The sequence below is a fragment of the Podarcis pityusensis genome (genome assembly GCF_964106645.2).
Source record: "Podarcis pityusensis genome assembly, chromosome: 5".
In the NCBI taxonomy this organism is placed as follows: domain Eukaryota; kingdom Metazoa; phylum Chordata; class Lepidosauria; order Squamata; family Lacertidae; genus Podarcis; species Podarcis pityusensis.
The window spans coordinates 99,952,063-99,973,074 of NC_138032.1; the positions used below are offsets into that span (position 1 = coordinate 99,952,063).

At 42.2% G+C, this 21,012-nt stretch overlaps 1 protein-coding gene across 1 annotated transcript in view; it reads left to right on the forward strand.

Moving 5' to 3' along the window:
* CCDC91 (coiled-coil domain containing 91) overlaps positions 1-18,156 on the forward strand; it is a 160,681-nt gene extending 142,525 nt beyond the window's left edge. The window contains exon 14 of the mRNA XM_081005534.1: positions 15,178-18,156. The gene's annotated coding sequence lies outside the window, so the exon portion shown is untranslated. The remainder of the gene's footprint in view (positions 1-15,177) is intronic.
* Positions 18,157-21,012: the final 2,856 nt, after the last annotated feature.

Here is a 21,012-nt window from a genome sequence, read left to right on the forward strand (position 1 = left end):
GATTTTCATCAAACATTCTACAAGAAAGGAGGCCACAACCAATCTTGAAAGACCTACATTGGCTCCCAGTGCGTTTCCGAGCACAATTCAAAGTGTTGGTGCTGACCTTTAAAGCCCTAAACGGCCTCGGTCCAGTATACCTGAAGGAGCGTCTCCACCTCCATCGTTCTACCCGGACACTGAGGTCCAGCACCGAGGGCCTTCTGGCGGTTCCCTCACTGCGAGAAGCCAAGTTACAGGGAACCAGGCAGAGGGCCTTCTCGGTAGTGGCGCCCTCCCTGTGGAACGCCCTCCCGCCAGATGTCAAAGAGAACAACAACTACCAGACTTTTAGAAGACATCTGAAGGCAGCCCTGTTTAGGGAAGCTTTTAATGTTTGATGTATCATAGTATTTTAATATTCTTTTGGAAGCCGCCCAGAGTGGCTGGGGAAACCCAGCCAGATGGGCGGGGTATAAATAATAAATTATTATTATTATTATTATTATAATGTTATCAAATGTTTTTGCTGCTTGACAAAAAGTGACTGATTTTCACATTAGAAATAAAATCAGCCTAAATGCTGAGGGGAAAATGCCATTAAGGAATTAATGGGGCCTGACCTTTTGCTATAAATACTCTTGACAAACTTTTTTTTTATTCTTTATTAAACAGAAGGTTGATGATGTAGGTATATTAATATTCTTCCAATTTTATAAATAGAATGACCCAATATCACCATTCCAAGTTGGCAAATCTGTGTGTTTTTTGTGCATCCTCATAGAATAGTCAGCAAACAAAATCACTGTATACGTATAACTAGCCCTAAGGCTGCAAAACAATCATGGATCACAGTCTCGAAGCTCTTCAAACACTGGATCACCCAGGATATGTCAGTAGTTCTCATGGGGCCATGGTCATTCCCCCTTTGGTTTCCTCAGACATAAGAATATAAGAAGACCCTGGTGGAACAGGCCAAAGGCTGATGTTCCAATACTGTTCTCACAAGGGAAGCCCACATGCAGAGCTGAGAGGCTAAGCCAGAATTCTTGGGATGGGTCCAACAAAAAATTGCTCAGGAAATTAAAACTCATGGTAGCGGCATGATTACAAAGTGGCTACATTAAAAATCATCCTCAAAGAAAACATCAGAAGAAATTATACTGGAAATTATTGGTGATTCTATTGACAAATCTACTCCAGAGAGTGGTACTTCTACTCTCTATCTACAGCACTTGTGTTATGAGCAACACAGGACTCCTACTTTTCCCCTTCTGCTTTTTAACATTTACACAAAACTGTTGCAGATCTGCAGTGATGTGCCAGCAATATGGCGATTCCAAAATGCATATTAGGGCAATATTTTTGATTAGGCCAATCAAAATACCACAAAATAGTGTAAAAACTTTGTGGCATTTTGGTGGGCATAATAAAGATATTTCCCTAATTTGAATTTAATATATTTGCATTATTGTGAAGACACTCAGCCCTCTTCCACTTTTCACCACACAGTCCATGCCCTCTTCAACAGAAAAAAGGGTCTTGCATTATGTACATGGCCTCAGTCATCCATAATGATGCAGTATCTAAAAATGTCCTGGTGGTTTCCTTTGCACAGTGGTACCTTGGTTTACAAACAGTCTGGTTTGCATATGTTTTGGATTACAAACATGTCAAACCCGGTTTGCAAACTTTTTTTGGATTACAACCCATTTTTTGGATTACAAACAAAAGAAATTGGAGGCCCCATTGGCAAAAGCGCACCTTGGGTTACAACCTGTTTTGGTTTACAAATGGACCTCCAGAACAGATTATGGTTTTAAACCAAGGTACCACTGTACAAGGAAGAAATTTCCAAGCTTGACATTTACTACTTAACTTATTTGCACACGATTGCTATGGATAAAAGAGCCTTACTTTATAAGGAACTACAGCTGAGGGTGCTCATCCATGTGGAAGCAGTCAATGACATGAGCTTTAGAAAACCTAACTTTGTGGGTGTGCCTGACCTGTGATCATATCTATTTTACAGAGAGCAGTTTACATTCATGGCATCGTTTTAAGATGAGTAATTTTTAGCAATAAATGACACTTCCATATTTTTCCTGTCTTACAAACTGTCTCTCTTTTTTTAAAAAAGACATTTTAATATGTTCCAATTTCACATTTGTTTACTTAATCTATAATTCTTCAAGTTTCTGACTTCCTTATAAAACCAGCATTTTTTACGTTCTTTCCATTGTCCTTCATGACTAATGTGGCACAAGAATTTTGTAAGAATAAACACTTGTGCTAATCCATTTTTCTCTTTCAGTGGTATTTTAAACAGTTTGACAGTTGGCTCTAGTAAAGGTAAAAAGTTGTTCTTAAAACTGGTTCTTAGCAAAGAGTTGTTGATGAATTGCTACATGCCTGAAGTTTGGCCTGTGATTTTAGTGTGCAAGACAAGCAACTAGAGTGTGATCCACTTTCTCTGATGTTTATAGATAACACTTTTCACATTGTACTATTTTATCGTTAAGTGGTATTGTTTGCCCTCCCTCCTCCCTCCCCGGGCTTAGATGCTAGTTTCATTTAATCAAAAACACTTCAGTGTCTTCAGTTGCCAGCAAACAGCAGAGTTGGTTTCCTTTGGGCCATATTTAGCTGCTGGCACACGCAAGTGGGAGGAAAATTCTGATCAGTGTCTCCTGAGTTACAATGTGGGGTTTCTACTATTGAAAAAACACTGAATCCTTATCTTTGTAGACACTTGGTTCACTCAACAAGTGAATAACATTTTGTGTCTGGTTCAGGGGTCAGCAACCTTTTTCATCCAGGGGCCGATCCACCATCCCTCAGACCATATGGTGGGCTGGACTATATATTGGGGGGGGGGGAGAGATGAACAAATTCTTATGCCCCACAAATGACCCAGAGATGCATTTTAAATAAAAGGACACATTCTACTCATGTAAAAACACGCTGATTCCCGGACCGTCCGCAGACCAGATTGAGAAGGCGATTGGGCCGTATCCAGCTCCCGGGCCTTAGGTTGCCTACCCCTGCTCTGGTTCAAAGAAATATATATGCAAAGTATGACTCTAAACACTTCCTCGGTGATCCAAACGTGTACCAGAAGGCCCAGACTGCAACTTCCATCAGCACTAACAACCCCCTCCTAGATTCTGATCGCAGAGTATGGACCATTTGTACTGGCACTGCAACCAGTGAGATCCACTTCTACGCATTTATTTGCTGCTTCAGCAGGTTGTGCTACTCGTTGAAGGAATGAAAGTATCTGAGCAAAGATGAGGATGATGATGTCACTTTCCTCACAAAAGTGACCCAAAATAACTCAGAAAAACAGTATAAACACTAAAACCAATTATAACAAACATAACCCATAAAAGCCTAAATATCTATACAAACAAAACATAGGTCTTGCAGATCCCACCCAACTAAAAGAAGCCACAAATAACTATCTACACAACCAAAAATTATTGTTAATACCACTAGCCAAAATGGCTGCACGAACAATGCTTTCCTAATGTTATTCATCTAGGAATCATAGAATCATAGAGTTGTAAGAGACCACAAGGGCCATCGAGTCCAACCCCCTGCCAAGCAGGAAACACCATCAGAGCACTCCTGACATATGGTTGTCAAGCCTCTGCTTAAAGACCTCCAAAGAAGGAGACTCCACCACACTCCTTGGCAGCAAATTCCACTGTCAAACAGCTCTTACTGTCAGGAAGTTCTTCCTAATGTTTAGGTGGAATCTTCTTTCTTGTAGTTTGGATCCATTGCTCCGTGTCCGCTTCTCTGGAGCAGCAGAAAACAACCTTTCTCCCTCCTCTATGTGACATCCTTTTATATATTTGAACATGGCTATCATATCACCCCTTAACCTCCTCTTCTCCAGGCTAAACATGCCCAGCTCCCTTAGCCGTTCCTCATAAGGCATCGTTTCCAGGCCTTTGACCATTTTGGTTGCCCTCCTCTAGACACGTTCCAGTTTGTCAGTGTCCTTCTTGAACTGTGGTACCCAGAACTGGACACAGTACTCCAGGTGAGGTCTGACCAGAGCAGAATACAGTGGCACTATTACTTCCCTTGATCTAGATGCTATACTCCTATTGATGCAGCCCAGAATTGCATTGGCTTTTTTAGCTGCTGCATCACACTGTTGGCTCATGTCAAGTTTGTGGTCAACCAAGACTCCTAGATCCTTTTCACATGTACTGCTCTCAAGCCAGGTGTCCCCCATCTTGTATTTGTGCCTCTCATTTTTTTTTGCCCATGTGCAATACTTTACATTTCTCCCTGTTAAAATTCATCTTGTTTGTTTTGGCCCAGTTCTCTAATCTGTCAAGGTCGTTTTGAAGTGTGATCCTGTCCTCTGGGGTGTTAGCCACCCCTCCCAGTTTGGTGTCATCTGCAAATTTGATCAGGATGCCCTTGAGTCCATCATCCAAGTTGTTGATAAAGATGTTGAATAAGACCGGGCCCAAGACAGAACCCTGTGGCACCCCACTAGTCACTCTTCTCCAGGATGAAGAGGAACCATTGATGAGCACCCTTTGGGTTCGGTCAGTCAGCCAGTTACAAATCCACTGAGTGGTAGCATAGTCAAGACCGCATTTTACCAGCTTCTTTACAAGAATATCATGGGGCACCTTGTCAAATGCCTTGCTGAAATCAAGGTAGGCTACATCCACTGCGTTCCCTTCATCTACCAGGCTTGTAATTCTGTCAAAAAACGAGATCAGGTTAGTCTGACATGCCTTATTTTTCAGAAATCCATGCTGACTATTGGTGATCACAGCATTCCTTTCTAGGTGCTCACAGACTGTTTGCTTAATGATCTGCTCCAGAATCTTCCCTGGTATTGATGTCAGACTGACTGGGCGATAATTATTTGGGTCCTCTCTTTCCCCCTTTTTGAAAATAGGGACAACATTTGCCCTCCTCCAGTCTGCCGGGACTTCGCCTGTTCTCCAGGAATTCTCAAAGATGACTGCCAGTGGTTCTGAGATCACATCTGCCAGTTCTTTTAATACTCTTGGATGCAGTTCGTCTGGCCCTGGAGACTTGAATACATCTAAACTAGCCAAGTATTCTTGTACTATCTCCTTAGTTATTCTGGGCTGTGTTTCCTCTGCTGAATCATTTGCTCCAAATTCTTCAGGTCGGGCATTGTTTTCTTTATCGGAGAAGACTAAGGCAAAGAAGGCATTGAGGAGTTCAGCCCTTTCTGTGTCCCGTGTTTGCATTTCACCATCTTCTCCTCTGAGCGACCCCACTGTTTCTTTGTTCTTCCTTTTGCTACGAACATACCCATAAAAACCTTTTTTGTTGCTTTTAACCTCTCTAGCAAGCCTGAGTTCATTCTGTGCTTTAGCTTTTCTGACTTCTGTCTACACGTGCTGGCTATTTGTTTGAATTCCTCTTTGTGGTTTCCCCCCTTTTCCATTTTTTGTACACATCCTTTTTTAATCTTAACTCAGTTAAAAGTTCTTTAGATAGCCACCCTGGCTTCTTTAGGCACCTTCCATGTTTCCATCTCATTGGTATTGCCTGACGTTGTGCTTTTACTATCTCCCTCTTAACAAACTCCCAGCCATCATGAACTCCCTTTCCTTTTAGTATTAGTGTCCATGGGATCTCACCCAGCACTTCCCTAAGTTTGATGAAGTCGGCTTTCTTAAAGTCAAGAAATTGAGTCCTAGTATGCTTGGCTGCTCCTTTCCACTGTATAGTAAACTTCAGAAGAGCATGATCACTCGCGCCTAATGATCCTTCCACTTCTACCCCACTAACCAGGTCATCAATATTGGTTAGGACCAGATCTAAAATGGCTGTTCCTCTTGTTGCTTCTCCCACTTTCTGGACAATGAAGTTGTCTGCAAGGCCAGTGAGGAATCTGTTTGACCTTATGCTCTTGGCTGAGTTTGACATCCAACAAATATCCGGGTAATTGAAGTCCCCCATTACTACTATCTCCCTTCCTTTTGCATGCTTGGCCATCTTTTCCAGGAAGGCATCATCTATGTCCTCCGTTTGGCTTGGGGATCTATAGTAAACTCCCACAATGAGGTCACTGTTATTCTTCTCTCCCTTAATTTTGACCCAAATGCTCTCACTTTGGCTTTGAGGTTCTAACTCTTGGATCTCTTCACAGGTATACACATCCCTGACATATAACGCCACTCCTCCTCCTTTCTTGTCTGGTCTGTTTCTCTGAAATAGATTGTATCCCTCCATTATTACATTCCAATCGTGGGACTTATCCAGCAAGGAACCATCCAGCAAGTCACAAGCTATGCTATTAATTGGGGACTAGATTTTTTAATGTACAATTAGTTTCCAAGTCATATTCTAAATTTCTGTTAGAAAGTAAAGTGCAAATTTTGCTAGCCATCTTTAAAATTATGAAACATAATAAAATAAAATTACGCATACAGCTAGATGATTTAGAAGTGTTATTTAATTATTAAGAAGAAGAAGAAGAAGTCTATGAGGCCTTAAGCTTCAGTACAGACAGAGACTGGCCAAGAGACTTATTTCTGAAAGTTAAAATAGACAGAATTGTGGAAAACCCGAATAATAATTATTTTGTGTCTGGACATCAGACACAATAACATCAGTTATTTGAGACAGAATCATATTAAATATTTTTAATTTATTGAGACATAGAAGTCAAGATGGCTGCCCTCATGTGATGACTGCCTTCAGGTTTATAATTTACTTTTGAGTAAATGATTAAAGACTTTTGGTCTTGAAGCCTAATTTTATTTATTTGCAATAAATTTCTGGGGACGAAAGAGTGATGTTAGAAATGACAATTGTAGATGCTTGTATGCATGAATTATTACAGTAATTGTGCTTACAGCCAACTACACAGTGTCTGCAGATCAATCTATTAAATGCAAGCAGAATTAGGTCACCCCAAGGCATAATTGTATAGGCCTACTATACTGCATTGTATAGGCCTACTACACTAGGTTTAAATTACTAGAAAAGCTCTATCCAGTTTGTTGGACTTAGAAGACAAAGAAAGTATGTATTAAAGCAACTTGTTTAAATGTTACTTCTGTTGACGATTAACCATTATTACATTATGTTGGAATTTGGTTTACAGTCTTTCATTTGGCTCCTGAACTGTGTGTGTCATAAATGACTTCATTACAGCTGCTTCCAGCATGATGCTCAGAAATGCTAATTAAAAGAACTTTAAAATAGATTTCTGACATCATCTGTGGTAAAGAGTGGATTCGTAATTAGTAGAGAACTGTTCCATATCAGACTGCATAAAATGAATTGGGTTTCCCACAACACACACATATGCACACTGCCATTGAAACAGCCTTTGCAACAGTCTAAATCTCTCAATTTTGTCTTTGGGAAATACTTTTGAAAAGAGTTGATGTGAATTACTAAAATTGTTTTCAGGGTTCAACTCTCTCCCCAGACTCTCCAGAAGTCTGCTCTCTGAGGAGGCATGGGAGAGGGAACACTCCTCATCTCTAGCATCCATCTCTATAAATGTATGCACATGAACACTAAAGCATGAGAGGGTGCAGCCTGCCAGTTCACAGGTCAGTAAAACTTACTTTGCTTTTAAAAATAATTTTTAATAAGATTTTCACATTTTTATACACTTTATCTCTAACCAATTCAAACACTGAATCGCAAGGACTTCCTTCCTTCCCTCCCATGGGTTCTTATATTAAAAGTTTAAGTTTTCTGCATCGTTTACTTTATCCAACTATTGTATATCTGGGTGGCGCTGTAGTCTAAACCACAGAGCCTAGGGCTTACCGATCGGAAGGTCGGCGGTTTGAATCCCCGCGACGAGGTGAGCTTCTGTTGCTCAGTCCCAGCTCCTGCCCACCTAGCAGTTCAAAAGCATGTCAAGTGCAAGTAGATAAATAGGTACCGCTCTGGCGGGAAGGTAAACGGCATTTCCGTGCGCTGCTCTGGTTCACCAGAAGCGGCTTAGTCATGCTGGCCACATGACCCGGAAGCTGTCTGCGGACAGACGCCGGCTCCTTGGCCAGTAAAGCGAGATGAGCGCCGCAAACCCAGAGTTGATCGTGACTGGACCTAACGGTCAGGGGTCCTTTACCTTTACCTTTAATTATTGTAATCAATTTCACATTATAATGCTACCAATGATTTTAACTGTTTACTTTGGTTTTTTAAGTAAACTACAAATTTACTCCAGTCTCTAACAAATACTTGATCCTCTTGGTTTGCTTCTCACATTGAACTTTTACCAGCAGATTTTTCCCAGAAGTGGAAAAATCATTTTTCCAGATGTTGCTGAACCCCAGCTCCCATAATCCCATAATTGGCAATATTCAGTAATAACTAGAGAGCACAGGCTCCCTAATCCTGCTTCAACCTAAGTGTCAAACGTCTTGTAAGCTTTTAAAAGAGCAGGACAAGCTATAAGAGTAAACAAATGCATCTAGCATACAAATGATGGGCATAGGACGCCTCAGCAATATGTGCAGAGGAAGACTGTAAGATAATGGGGAAAATATAGATGATTCCCTATTATTATTTGCAAGAATTTGGAGGGTATGACTTCTTAAAAACAGGTCTATCACAGTTGCCTGAAGTACAGAATAGTACAGTACTAACCAAAAGAAATCAGTCCTATTTTACCTCAGCAGTTCTTCTTTGGGAGCCCCAGCTATTCACTACCAAAGAAGATCATTCCTAGTAATTGTAATAATTCCTAGTAATTTCTACAACTTAAGGCAAATTCATGCATTATCTGCTTTGACATGGGAACTGCTCTTTCTACAGTCACAGTAATGGTTGAGGCAGTAAGATGGTGGTAAGCCACAGTCATCCATCCACCAAAATGGTGGCTGACCCACATTGGAGTTTAATATGGATTTGTACTTCCACATGTCCCATTTTTCACTCCTGTCCACATGACATCTGCACTTTTGCCACAGTAAATTCAGATTTACTCAGTCTGGGGAAAATCCAATAAGAGGAGTTAATTCAACATAAAATCAGTTGCTATGCGACTGTGGATGCAGTGCATCACACTTTCTGGGTTTTGGCAGGGGGAAAACAGGTCTCTAAAAATACTCATGAATTTAAGGTTACCAGATGATGAGTTGGGTCACAGGTTCACAAAGGGGACAAGCAATCCATTTGCCCCATTATATAATCTCTAGCCATCATTCATCAGTTGCTATGTCACACACAGCATTTTCCATCCCCTTTTGTCTTGGGGGTGTCTGGTATTGCTCAACACCATTCGTGATTCTGGACCACAAACTACTACTGGCTAGCAAACCTGATTTCAGGATGACTTAATTGTGTCAGATCAATGGAATTGTTTCCAATGTACACCTAAGGAGGCCCTCAGCAAAGCAAACATTGATTTTGGAGGCACCTTTTTGAATTTCTCTGTGCCAGAAGGCTGTAAATAGGATCCCTATATTCTCTCATTAATATCAGTCCATTTTGGAGCTCAGAGGTAAGCTGCAAATTAGTGGAACTAGTAAGAATCTGCCCACATTAGTTAAAACCAGGACAGGCCTAAACTGCTGGTGGCTGTGTACCACTTAGAGTGAGGGAAGGCATCGGAGGCAACACAGACCTCGATGGGTGGCCTGTGACAGCTGATTCACTGGGTTCATTCTCTGCTCAGCAGACCAACTCACTATCATAAATCATATAGCTGTGATTTTCTTCCTGAAGTAACTTGTTTGCTTTATTTATTTGGAAAAATTCAGTAACTACCCTCTCCAGTTGGAGAGGAGGCTTACTCAAAGAATGTTAAGTCTTAACAGCATGCGGTTTCTTCCAGTGACTTATGAACCACACTCTGAAGAGAGACGTGCTGGCACTGAAGGGTGGTAAATACTAAACATACACTTTTAGATAAGCCATCGCTACCTCAAAAACAGCCCTCTTCATTCACTGAGAAAGTCATGGTCACAGGGGGTCAGGTCCCTCTACTTCCCCCTCCTTCCTATTCCCCACTCTTTCTTTCTCAGCCCCAAATGTTAAGCATCAGGGTGATGGCAAGCTTAGAACAAAAAATAAACTATTTTTAGTGTATCTTACAATTTATTGACAGCTTCACAGCCTTTCACGTTAAGTGGTTTCCATGTAAAGAAACTTGTGTTTACTGAAGCTTCTGAAGAAGATGAGGGAGGGAATCCATTTGGACAGTAAACAACCTAAAGTATTTGTTTGAAGCTGATGTTAGAAAGTCCTAGGACTTCCCTCAGTTGAAACAGTCAGAAATGCAGATGCTTCTCTCCACTTTGATGAAGAGCCTGGCCTTTAACTGAGGAGCACAGCTATAATCTACAGGTGAGCAAAGATATCACTTACTTCTGTGTGAAAAAAAACAATAGTAAAATGTTTTTCACCTGATATTAGCATACACTGTAGGAACTAAGCTGTAACCCTAACCCTATTTACCTAGGAGTAAGTCCCACCTTTAGTGTAGTTTATGTCTGAGTAAACATGGTTAGGATTATAGCCTTATATATAGACTGCCTCAGGCACCTGTTGGAACAATGGCAGCTAAGTATCAATGAATATGTAAACAATGTACATTGCAAAGTAATTTATAATGTGTGATTTAAAATTAAAAGAAGTTCATTGTAGTGAGCTAAAGTGAAAAACATTTATAACAAGAATTTGTGCTGTGATGTGGTGGGAGGAGAGAGGCAAATTGGAGCATGGAAGGAAATGCTCTTGGTATTTTGCTTTCAACAGATTCCTCCAACAAACCTCCCTAGAATCTAAGTTTAAGAGATTAACTGAACCAATTTGTGTGTGCTGGCCAAGGGCTTTCGCACTTTTCTGATGACCTTTTGACAGTATTCATCATCCTGAGATTAGATACATGCTGACATGAGAAAGGGCATTTTGGTACAGGTGTCCTGAATTTGGGGTGTCCTCCTTTTACAAGTTGCCCAGTCACTTCTAACAAAACATTGCAGGTATTAATATGTATGATAACAATCACTCTGGGTTGGGACTGATGAAGAGACTGATGAAGAGACATATACTCCAAAACATCTGGGGGGCACCAAGTTGGAGAAGGCATATAGACTTTTGAGCACTTCTACAGTAGGCGTTTCCTGGGCCTGCTCTCTTCACTCGCTTTCTGCAAGGCGTTTGGTGCCCTTTTAGCCTACTTTGTGTTTTTCACCTATAACATCTACATGCTAACACTTAAAAGTGGTTTTAAGAACAACAACAAAAGTAAACAGCTTGCTTAATAAGCAGCTTGCTGCCTTTCTGGAATTTTCACATAGGTTTATTTGTTTGGAGGGATCTTTCTTCCCCTCCTTTTTTGAAATACTGGCTAGGTGTTGGAAGACTGTGGGGCAGGCAGCCATCCCGTGACATCAATAAGCTGCCCTCCCCACTCTGATTGCTGAGAATGGGAGTGCCCAAGGGGCTCTGAGGAAGTGCCTGGACAGCTGCTATCACTGCCCCGGCCTTAGCATCTGCTGCCTAAGGTGACTGTCTCACTCTGCCTAACAGTAGAGCCAGTCCTGCTTCTTTGCTTACACTTGAGTGGAAGAAGACCTATATATGTGTACATATATATTATGTCCAAACATTACATCCAGAAACATTTTAATAGAACTTTGATAGGGAATCAAAAGTATGGAAGAGGTGGGGAAGATGGAAAGAAAGTGGAGAAGGCAGAGGGAAAGGAACAACATGAAGAAGAGGTGATGAGACATAGGAGGGGAGGTTGATATTCCTCTGAAGGTCTCAGTCATTGGTGATGCTGGATGCTGGACAGAGCAGTCTGTTTACAGTCCATGTTGTTCATTTGCGTGTTCATTTGCAAGCAGAGCTGTTCCAAGACATTTTGATGCCTGGGGTGAAGGACAACATAGTGTCACCCCTCCCAATTCCACATAACATATGTACGGTAAGTTGAATGTCACATGGAAGATGGAGCAAGCTTGCTTTCTCCTGCTCTGGAGGGTATGATCCAAACCAATGGATTCAAATTACAAGAAAAGAGATTCCAACTAAACTTCTGGAAGAACTTTCTGATGGCAGGAGCTGTTTGACAATGGAACAGTCTCCCTTGGAAGGTGATGGACTCTCCTTCGTTGGAGGTTTTTAAGCAGTGGCTGGATGGCCATCTGTAATGGATGCGTTAGTTGAGATTCCTGCATTGCAGGGGGTTGGACTACATGACTCTTGCAATTCTACAGTTCTATGATTCTATGTTGTTGTTGTTTAGGATTTTTGTACAAGGTGTCTTAAAGTTGTAGAACAACCAAAAGAAATTCGCTTGCTTCCCTGTGGTTTTTGTTTGTGGGCACACATTCAGCCAGACAGAGGAGATTTATGCTGAACAGGATTTTGTAAGAATATATTGCTCCAGTAAGATGACCCTTGTTGTTGTTGTTTAGTCGTGTCCGACTCTTCGTGACCCCATGGAGCAGAGCACGCCAGGCACTTCTGTCTTCCACTGCCTCCCGCAGTTTGGTCAAACTCATGCTGGTAGCTTCGCAAACACTATCTAACCATCTCGTCCTCTGTCATCCCCTTCTCCTTGTGCCCTCCATCTTTCCCAACATCAGGGTCTTTTCCAGGGAGTCTTCTCTTCTCATGAGGTGGCCAAAGTATTGGAGTCTCAGCTTCAAGATCTGTCCTTCCAGTGAGCACTCAGGGCTGATTTCCTTAAGAATGGATAGATTTGATCTTCTTGCAGTCCATGGGACTCTCAAGAGTCTCCTCCAGCACCATAATTCAAAAGCATCAATTCTTCGGTGATCAGCCTTCTTTATGGTCCAGCTCTCACTTCCATACATCACTAGTGGGAAAACCATAGCTTTAACTATACGGACCTTTGTTGGCAAGGTGATGTCTCTGCTTTTTAAGATGCTGTCTAGGTTTGTCATTGCTTTTCTCCCAAGAAGCAGGCGTCTTTTAATTTCATCACCATCTGCAGTGATCATGGAGCCCAAGGAAGTAAAATCTCTCACTGCCTCCATTTCTTCCCCTTCTATTTGCGGTGATGGGCCCAGTGGCCATGATCTTGGTTTTTTTTGATGTTGAGCTTCAGACCATATTTTGCACTCTCCTCTTTCACCCTCATTAAAAGGTTCTTTAATTCCTCCTCACTTTCTGCCATCAATGTTGTGTCATCTGCATATCTGAGGTTGTTGATATTTCTTCCGGCAATCTTAATTCTGGCTAGGCATTCATCCAGCCCAGCCTTTCGCATGATGAATTCTGCATATAAGCTTAGAGACAATATACAGCCTTGTCGTACTCCTTTCCCAATTTTGAACCAATCAGTTGTTCCATATCCAGTTCTAACTGTAGCTTCTTGTCCCACATAGAGATTTCTCAGGAGATAGATGAAGTGATCAGGCAGTCCCATTTCTTTAAGAACTTGCCATAGTTTGCTGTGGTCGACACAGTCAAAAGCTTTTGCATAGTCAATGAAGCAGAAGTAGATGTCTTTCTGGAACTCAGTATTATTTTGTAAAAAATCAAAAACCCTGCACAAAAATGTGGATTATTTTTTAACACTTTTTTTCACAAAATGCACGTTTGGTTTGTGTGCATTTTATTCTAAAAATATGGGTTTTAGTAAGCCCTTTAACCTAAGATACACATTTCATGCACAATTTTTGGGACATTTTTGATTCAAGAAGTGTATTACAAAAGTTGGATCTTGAAGATTAAAGATTAAAGAACAACTGCATTCTGATCCACTTTTTAGTGTAAGAAATGCTAATCAGCCGACTTCACTTAAAAGCACAAACTGGAATCCTTGAATATCTCTGTGATGTCTTGAGCATGATGCAACAGGGGTCTATAAGGCTTATGAAACTACTGTCTACCCAGCTCTTGACATGGTAGAATTACAGCCAGAAAGAGACATCATGTTTTCCAGGTGACAAGATATTTTCCCTAGGAGACTAGGAAAATTAACTTTCCCCAGAATAGAAGCAGGCCCTCCCCTGGAGATGTCAAGATCTTTCAAAACAGAGAAATCACTCACCATTCCTTATTCCAAAAATTGACTGATTTACTGATTGAGTCACATTAAAACCTGGCTTAATTAATTAGTTCTTAAATTAGACTCACAATGCCCTTAGTCAATCCTTTCACAACAATAAATTCTTTTGACCTTGCTCAGTAATCGTTCATTGAAGATGGCAGGGCCAGCCTACCTGTGAGGCAAGGTGAGGCAACTGCTTCAAGCAATAGGATCTACCAGGGCAGCAGATCCCAAGCTAATCCTTCTTCCCCTTGTTTCTGATGTAGCTCTTTCTTTACCCACGGCAGGGAGCAGTGTGTGATTTTGGGGTCTGCCTCAGGAGCCAAGATGTCTTGGGCTGGCCCTGGGAGATATCTTCTAGCAGACATCTATGCATCTATGGATGCAATAAAACTAACCAATAAAATAATGTGCTCAAAACAAGGATAATAAAAGGATAACATTGCTAGCATGGGTTTCTCAAAATTAAGTCATGCCAAATTCATCTCATTTCTTTTCTTTTTTTGATGGAGGTACAAGCTTGGTTGACCAGGGGTGTCCAAACTTTTTTCAAAGAGGGCCAGATTTGATGAAGTGAGCATGCGTGAGGTCCAACCAAAGTTGTTGACCTTTTTTTTAGGATTCCCCCCCCCCCCCCCGGACCTTTTTTAAGGATTAGTCAAAGAATACCTTTTGGCTCGGATTGCAGGCAGCACAAAGGGAGAGAAGGCCGAACGCTAGCCAGCCGCCTGTGAGAGACAGCAGACGGACAGGATACAGAGGCGAGCGCATGCAAAAGCTGATGGGTGGACAAGGACCTAGAGCTGCACACAGGGCGCCAGTGTGAGGGGAGAGACTTCATCAGGCAAGGCCTCCTTCCACCTGCCTTGCTCCACCCTCCAGTCTCTGCTTCTCATTTTGTATTGTATTATGTCGTGCACTGTGGTTTGCTGTTGTTTTATTGATTGGAATTTAGAAATTACTTATTGTAACTGTTGGGTGGATTTCTGTTTAATTTTGAAATGCTGATATTTAATATTATTCTATATTGTTTTAATGAATGTTGAATGTTATTTAATTTGCATATTGTATATTGTATTATGCATATTGTCTTATTTATATGATGTTAGCCGCTCTGAGCCTGGCTTTGGCTGGGGAGAGCGGGATACAAATAAAATTTATTTATTTATTTATTTATTTAGTGTGAGCAAGCAACCAACAGGAATAGAAAGGAGGGCACATACGCAAGACGACAGCTGGACGGGTTCTCGAGCCGCACGCAGGGTGCATGCGTGAGCCGGCCAACGACCAGGGTAAACAGCAAGGCACATGCGTGAGCCAACGAATGGCTCCAAGAGCCGCACAGTGAGCAGCTGCGAGAGCCGACCGGTGGGCAGGTTAGCAATCCACAGCGAATAACTGCCCAGTGGAACCGCCGCCCACGCCCACACCCAGGAAAGAAACTGCCGGTGCGGCTGGATTAAACTGACTGGCGGGCCACATCTGGCCCCCGGGACAGACTTTGGACATGCCTGCTGTGGACATAGTGTATTTTGATTTCAGTAAGGCTTTTGACAAAGTCCCCCATGATATTCATGTGAAGAAGCTGGTAAAATGTGGATTGAATGAGCTAACTGTTAGGTAGATTTGTAGCTGACTGACCAAACCCAAAAAGTACTCATTAATGGTTCCTCGTTACCTGGGGAAAAATGACAAGGGGTGAGACCTGTTGTTGTTCAAAGTTTTTATAAATAACTGGGATGAAGGAACTGAGGGAATGCACATCAAATTTGCAGACAATACCAAACTGGAAGGGGTAGCTGATGCCGCAGAAGACAGAATCAGGATTCAATATGACCTTAACAGATTGGAGAACTGGATCCAAGCTAACAAAATGATCTTCAGTTAAGACAAATGTCAGGTTCTGCACCAGCTGCAGAAATACAAGACAGGAGACATCTGGTTTACTAGTTGTTCATGTGAAAAAGATCTAGGGATCTTAGTGGACCACAAGATTAACATGAGTCAACAATATGATGCATCTACAAAAAAGCTAATGCTATTCTAGGCTGCATCAACAGAAGTAGTGTCCAGATCAAGGGAAGTCATAGTACCACTGTATTCTGCCTTGGTCAGGCCACACCTGGAATTCTGTGTCCAGTTCTGGGTGCTGCAATTTAAGAAGGATATTGACAAGTTGGAACATGTGCAGCGGAGGGCAATCAAGATGATCAAGGATCTGGAAACAGTTGAAGGAGCAAGTTAGGCAAAAATATAATATCATTTGATGTAAATTCTGCTTTTGAAAGCTTTGAACTGTTAGCAGTCAGAAAGGAAAACAAAGTCTGTGTGGTTTTTAAAAACCAATTTTCTCTATGAAGGAATCTAGAACTTTTGACAAGTTTGCATCTTTTAATGAAATTATTAGATGGGAAATGAAGTCATTTCCCCCTTTAAAAGCTACTATTTTGGTTTACATACTGAGATGACATTTAGCATTTTTCCACACATCTCTTCCTTTCCAAAAACTTTTTTTCTCACCTTTGGTTTGGTTACATTCCATTTTAACTTTAATAGCATATCTAAAGCAACAATTTGTCCCTTTTGTCTAGAGATTTAAAGATCATGCATTTACATGTCAGCAGCCTTCGATATGGTCGGTCACAAACTTTTGGACCACTGCCTTGCTGATGTGGGGATTCAGGGCACAGTCCAACAATGGCTGCACTCCTTTATCTCAGGTCGGGGACAGAGGGTGGCGCTAGGGAGGGAGTTGTCGCCGCGGCACTCCTTGGTGTGTGGAGTCCCACTGGGCGCAATCCTTTCCCCAATGCTTTTCAGTATCTTCAGTATCTTGCCCAGATTGTCTGGGGGTTTGGGCTGGGTTGTCATCAATATGCTGATGACACCCAGCTTTATCTGTTGATGGACGGCCGCCCTGACTCGGCCTGGACACACTGACCAGATGCTTGGAAACTGTGGCTGGATGGCTGCATGGGAGCCGGTTGAAGTTAAATCCTTCGAAGACAGGTCCTTTGGCTGGGTCGGGACAACATGGGGTTGGGGGGCCAACTCACATCTCTTGTGGGGGCTCAAATTAGTGCCAGCGCCTTCTGTCAAGAGCTTGGGTGTAACCTTTGAAGCCTCCCTTTCCATGGAGGCGCAGGTTTCAGCCACAGCAAAGGTGGCATTTTTCCATCTCTGCCATTTCAAGCAGTTGGTCCCTTACCTTTCTCGCCCTGATCTGGCCACGATGATCCATGCGACGGTCACCTCCAGCCTTGATTACTGTAACTCGCTCTACGCGGGGCTGGCCGTGAAGCTGACCCAGAAACTCCAGCGGGTGCAGAATGCAACGGTGAGATTCCTTTGTGAGGAGAACCTGAGCTTACAGGGTTAAACAGCTCAGAGTGTGTGTCCTGCCCTACTGTGGGGTGGAGGGACCTTGCCTCATTTCCGGGGTCTGTTTTTCTTTGTTTCAGTCTAGTTTCACTTTTGTCTGATGCAGACATGCTTTGTGTGTTAGACAATGGCTGATCTATGCTGCTGTAAAATAAATCGCTTTTAGCTTAGTAAAGCTGCGCAAGGTCTTGATTTATGCACACTGCTGCACAGAAGACAGAAAGCCAAGGACCTGGTCGCTGTGTGTTTACTCTGCTTTGCTCGGAGGTCTGGAAATGCATGCTGCGCGCAGGGAAGCCTGCTGGACTTTATCTCTCTGAGCAATAAATCTTCAGATCCTTACGGGGTCTTTGCCGCAGGATCACATTCATCCAGTGCTATACCAGCTGCACTGGCTCCCGGTGGAGTACAGGGTCAGGTTTAAGGTACTGGTTTTGACCTTTAAAGCCCTATGCGGCCTAGGACCCTCGTACCTACGGGACCGCCTCTCCTGGTATGCCCCCCAGAGGACCTTAAGGTCCACAACTAACATCACTTTGGAGGCCCCAAGCCGCAAGGTGGTTAGATTGGCCAGGGGCCTTTTCAGTATTGGCCCCAACTTGGTGGAACGCTCTGTCACAAGAGACTAGGGCCCTGCAGGGCTTGACATCTTTCTGCAGGGTCTGCAAGACAGAGCTGTTCCACCTGGCCTTTGGTTTGGACTCAGTCTGACCCTCATGTTTCCCTCCCCTTATGGTTTTGATTTATGGGCTACTAATAAAATGAGGCTGCATTTTAAATTGTATTTTAAACCGTATTTTAATTAACTGCTTTCCCCCCCTTTTCCTATTATGTTTTATTGTAATTTTATTAGTTTTAGCTGCCCTGAGCCCGGTTCTGGCCGGGGAGGGTGGGGTAGAAATAAAAAATTTTATTATTATTATTATTATTATTATTATTATTATTATTATTTCTTTAAATAGCTTCTGAAGCGTCCAAGAAACAGCTGTTTCCCATATGTTGTGTCTTGGAAACACTATGAAGATTTGGTGCAGGTCTGCATCTCCTAGGGTGCTATCGCTCCCTAAGGCTTCACATCCAGATTTCTTTGCAGGAAATCAGGATCCAATTTAAAAAGGTAATAACATTCTAAAAATGTCCCCATAAGCATTGACTTGAAGTCATCAGTAAAGAAGTCAAGTGTATTTTTGTTGCATTTTTTAAAAGCATAACACTTCTGGTTGTTTGAACTCTTGGAAGATATGTTGCTGCTGTATCTCATGGATACCAATACATTACATAGGTTTTCCATCCATGTTGCAAAAATATATTCCTTCTTAACTTGCATCAGTGGGATATTCCAAATGTATTGTGCTGCTATTTCTCACATTGCTGAAAAACAATGTATGTCTCCTCCCTTTCAAACGATATCATGGATGCATCAGTTACTGGTAACTTCGTTAGAGACGCTCCCTTCAAATTATTGTGAGCACTTCCTTGTACAGAACGTTCCATGTCTGTGTTCAAGGAAGGAAACCAGCCAAAGGAATTGGTTGTTTATTTTTGAGGTAATGTAAAAGTAGACCATAAGCAGACATCACCTGCTGCAAGTGAGACCTGACAAAGAGGTCATCTTTGTTGCATGTGGCTAAAAAGTTGTCTCCTCCTGCTAATTGGTAGTTTTTACAAATAGACTTGATAATCTGCTATTCTCAAAGTATGTTCATTTCCATCTGAAGAACAAAACCACATAGTGAAGGAAGAGAGATCAAGAAGGCAGGAAGGTTAACACAAGCTGTGTGCCTGAGTCTCAGGTGCTGACAACCTTATTCTGGCACCACAAATATACTAACAGTTATAGACTGGGAAAAGACCCTGGTCCACAAGTACATAATGGTGATGTCAGTGTTACATAGGTATATAAGATTACAGAAAATTGCACCTAATTACGCTAGATCGTCATGTACAAAATTTATAGATCAAGATAAGTTACTGCTTCCATAGCTTGGAGCAGAAAAGTAAATGGAACCTTGCAACGAACACAGTTTGTCTCCACAGGTGCACAAAGGCTCATCCTGGGATCATGCAATAATAATAATAATAATAATAATAATAATAATAATAATACAGTGGTACCTCAGGTTACATATGCTTCAGGTTACATACGCTTCAGGTTACAGACTCCGCTAACCCAGAAATAGTGCTTCAGGTTAAGAACTTTGCTTCAGGATAAGAACAGAAATTGTGCCCCGGCAGCGCGGCAGCAGCAGGAGGCCCCATTACCTAAAGTGGTGCTTCAAGTTAAGAACAGTTTCAGGCTAAGTACGGACCTCCGGAACGAATTAAGTACTTAACCCGAGGTACCACTGTAATAATTTTGCACAGTTCTGTCACATATTTGATCACTCCACAAATTATGTTCAGAGTGTTGGTCCTAAAAAACAAAAAAGTTATTAAAAATGAGAATTCCTTGGATGATAGGATTCAAGTTTAGGGAAAGTACTATTTTGTGAAAGAACCCCAGCAGAGATTTAAAATCACAAAATATGCAGCAAAGTAAAGTGTGGAAATATAGGCTTTTAGACTATATTTAGACTATATGCCCTTGTGAGTTTCAAAAACTTCCCTCTTCCCATATCCTCCTCCTAGGACTTGCCAATCAGAAGGTCAGCGGTTCGAATCCCCGCAACGGGGTGAGCTCCTGTTGCTTAGTCACAGCTCCTGCCCACCTAGCAGTTCAAAAGCATGTCAAGTGCAAGTAGATAAATAGGTACCACTCCGGCGGGAAGGTAAATGGTGTTTCCGTGCACTGCTCTGGTTGGCCAGAAGCAGCTTAGTCATGCTGGCCACATGACCCAGAAGCTGTACGCCGGCTCCCTCAGCCAATAAAGCGAGATGAGCGCCGCAACCCCAGAGTCGGCCACGACTGAACCTAATAGTCAGGGGTCCCTTTACCTTTTTTAGTTGTATTTTAAAGACACAGAAAATACCCACTACAGCAGGCCAAAACAAACAAGATGAATTTTAACAGGGAGAAATGTAAAGTATTGCACTTCGGCAAAAAAAATGAGAGGCACAAATACAAGATGGGGGACACCTGGCTTGAGAGCAGTACATGTGAAAAGGATCTAGGAGTCTTGGTTGACCACAAACTTGACATGAGCCAACAGTGTGACGCGGCAGCTAAAAAAGCCAATCCAATTCTGGGCTGCATCAATAGGAGTATAGCATCTAGATCAAGGGAAGTAATAGTGCCACTGTACAGTGGTGCCCCGCAAGACGAATGCCTCGCAAGACGGAAAACCCGCTAGACGAAAGGGTTTTCCGTTTTTGAGTTGCTTCGCAGGACGAATTTCCCTATGGGCTTGCTTCGCAAGACGAAAATGTCTTGCGAGTCTAGAGATTTTTTTTTCGCTCCCCCCCCCCCTTAATCTAATCTGCTAAGCCTTTAATAGCCTTTTAGCAGCTAATCCCCTAAGCCTTTAATAGCCGCTAAACCGCTAATAGCGCTAATCCGTTAAGCCGCTAATAGGGTTGCTTCGCAAGACGAAAAAACCGCTAGACGAAGACTCTCGCGGAACGGATTAATTTCGTCTTGCGAGGCACCACTGTATTCTGCTCTGGTCAGACCTCACCTGGAGTACTGTGTCCAGTTC